Source organism: Parus major, chromosome Z (genome assembly GCF_001522545.3).
Source record: "Parus major isolate Abel chromosome Z, Parus_major1.1, whole genome shotgun sequence".
NCBI classification, from domain to species: domain Eukaryota; kingdom Metazoa; phylum Chordata; class Aves; order Passeriformes; family Paridae; genus Parus; species Parus major.
In genome coordinates this window covers 156,643-159,391 of record NC_031799.1, presented here as the reverse complement: position 1 = coordinate 159,391, position 2,749 = coordinate 156,643, and the positions used below count along the sequence as shown (strand labels likewise).

At 65.3% G+C, this 2,749-nt stretch overlaps 1 protein-coding gene across 3 annotated transcripts in view; it reads left to right on the top strand.

Moving 5' to 3' along the window:
• Positions 1 to 967: 967 nt before the first annotated feature.
• Positions 968 to 2,749, top strand: part of MAPK4 (mitogen-activated protein kinase 4) — a 50,851-nt gene continuing 49,069 nt past the window's right edge. Inside the window, exon 1 of one of the 3 annotated variants that reach the window (XM_015615191.3) lies at positions 968 to 1,188. The gene's annotated coding sequence lies outside the window, so the exon portion shown is untranslated. Of the gene's footprint in view, positions 1,189 to 2,036; positions 2,092 to 2,173; positions 2,357 to 2,749 lie in introns of those variants that run through there. The other 2 variants (XM_015615190.3, XM_015615188.3) reach the window with 2 other exon arrangements.

Genomic DNA, 2,749 nt, shown 5'->3' with positions numbered 1-2,749 from the left:
CCAGCCCTCTGACAATCTTGGTGGTCTCCTCTGGCCTCACTCCAGAACTCACTGGCCCAGGTGCTCGAAGAGAGCAGCCCCTGGCCGTGCCACAAGCCAAAGGGCTCGAGCTGTGGAAGGAGAGCCCTCAAATTCCTGCCTCACTCCCAGCCAGGGCAGGTGCAGGGAACGCTCCCACAGCTCGGGGTTTGTGCTCTTCAGCCTCGCCCTGGGGCTGGGGGGGCGAGTTGTTTTCTATTTCCACTTTTCCCTCTGTTGGGCCACTCCAGTGGTGGACAGCCCTGTGCTGAGGAGCAGACCAGGATCACGGTGCCAGAGCCGGGCATGTCACCGTGTGCTCTGCTGCAGTGACATCTGGGAGCTCAGAGCCAGACAACAGCCCTGTTTGAGAACACCTCTGCCCAAACAGCCCCGTGTTCTGGCACTGGGCTTTGCCCCAGGATGCCCTTAGGTTTCCCTGGCTGTGTGTTTGTCACCTGGGGACAAACAGCCATGGGAATAACCTCCACGCTTTGCACAGAGAGCACACCGGGTCACTTTCCCTGGGAGGTTTTAACAATAACTGCTAATGCTCCAATTCCTCTTTCTGCTCTCTGTTTCCACCCTTCCATCCACGGGCACAAGCTTCTATTAAATACCTTCCTGCTCACGGGGCAACCAGATGGGAACATTCATTTTAATCCTAGACAGCAAAACAGTAGAGTTACAGATTACTGTGCCACCAAAAATCGCTTACACACCTTCATTTCCTCCCATGCAATTCCCTGAGAGTTTTAATTTACGGGACCATTTTTTATTTTTTTCTCACCACTTCCCTTGCATCAGGCAGGGCTCCTTCGGCTCCAACAAAGCAGCATGCCTGTCTGGAGGGGATCAATAACTATTGAGCTATCGCGCTTCCTCCACTTAGACTGTTGAAGCAGCTTCCTTTAATTGCTCTTTCACACTGTAAATACAGCGTACGGTGATTTTTTTTTCCCTTTGAGGCTGCTCAGTGGGTGAAGGCACCCGCGGGTAGGAAGAGCTCGGCTGCCTCACCTGTGACCCATCACACCTCCTCCTCCTCCTCCCCTGGGAGCAGCTCCGGAGCGCAGGGACACGAGGATGCTGCCAAGCTCCAGGGGCCAAAGCGGGCGGCAGAACGGTCCCACAGGGACGATGGCTTGGTGCGGAGCCGGAAACCCACAGGTTAAAACTGATAAGCGAATGCACGTTGGGTACGGGTACGGGAAAGGGCTGAGAGCCGGCCAGGAGGGTCTGGGTGCTCAGCACCCTGCGCTGCCAGGGATGCCCCGAGGCGGGGGCCAGGCGGGCTCCCCCTCCCTGGGCTCCTCACAGGGGGGTGAGGGAAAGGGGGAACCGGGTCCCGGCCGGCGGCGCCTCCGGGGAACGGGGAGCGGCTTCCCCGGGGATGGCCAGGGATGAGCGGGCTCCTGGGCTCCTCCCGGGGATGGCCAGGGATGAGCGGGCTCCTGGGCTCCTCCCGGGGATGGCCAGGGAGGAGCGGAGGGACTGGGTCTCCTTCGGCGGTTCCCCGCGGCGATGGCGAGGGGGACCGGAGCTCTCCGTGCCGCTCCCCCCGAGGATGGGGACTGTCTTTTTCTCGGGGACGGCGATGGGGGGACGGACCGGACCCCTGGGGCAGCTTTCCCCGGAGATGGCGAGGGATGACTGGACGGACCCCTGGGTGGTTCCTCCCGGGGATGACGAGAGGGGTTCGCACCCCTCCGGCGGCTTTTCCCACGGTCGGCCAGGGATGACCGGACCCCCGGGCGGTTCCTCCCCGGAATGGGTGGGGGGACGCGATGCCGGGGGCGGCTTTTCCCAGGGATGGCGAGGGAGGAGGGGACCCCCGGGCGGCTCCTCCCGCGGATGGCGGGGGCGGGGGAGCCGACCTCTCGGGCGTTTTTTGTCGGGGATGGCGAGGGCTGTGGTGCCCCTCGGCGGTCCGTGCGGGGATGGGGGGGTTGGCGGCTGCCGGCCCCGCCTCCCGCAGGTGCCGGCGCGGCGGGGGCCGGGGGTGACGTCAGGCGGGGCGGGCGCGGTGCCGGTGCCGGTCGGGCCATGGCGGAGCCGAGCGCGGCGGCCCCGGTGAGTGCGGCGGCCCCGGCGCTGCCCCCGAGCCCCGCCGGGCGCTGCCGCTGAGCGGGGGCGGGCGGGAGCGCCGGGCGGGGGCGGGTCCGTGCCCCGTGCGGGAGCGTCCCTGCGAGCCCTGCCGGTGTCGCCTCGTCCTTCCCGTGCCCCGGACCCCCTTCCCCGGAACCGAGCGATCCGAACCCGTGGGAGCGCCGGCTCGCTGCCGGCCAGGGCGAGCGGAGACACCGGCATTGCTTCTCCGCGCTTTTACACGGGCTCGGTGCGTCTTTGTGTGCCCTGCGGGCTTGTTCGGGGGCTGTGCGCCCGTGTGTGCCCTGTCTGTGTGTCCGTCTGCCCTGTCTGTGTGCCCTGTCTGTGTGTCCGTCTGCCCTGTCTGTGTGCCCTGCCTGTGTGTCCGTCTGCCCTGTCTGTGTGTCCGTCTGCCCTGTCTGTGTGCCCTGTCTGTCCGTCCGTGTGCCCTGCCTGTGTGTCCGTGCCCCGCAGGTCTGTCCGTGCCCTGTGTGTCCGTGCGCCCTGTCTATGTGCCCTGTCTGTGTGTCCGTCTGCCCTGTCTGTCCGTCCGTGTGCCATCTGTCCGTCCGTGTGCCCTGCCCTGTGTGTCCATCTGCCTTGTCTCTGTGCCCTGTCTGTGTGTCCGTCTGCCCTGTCTGTC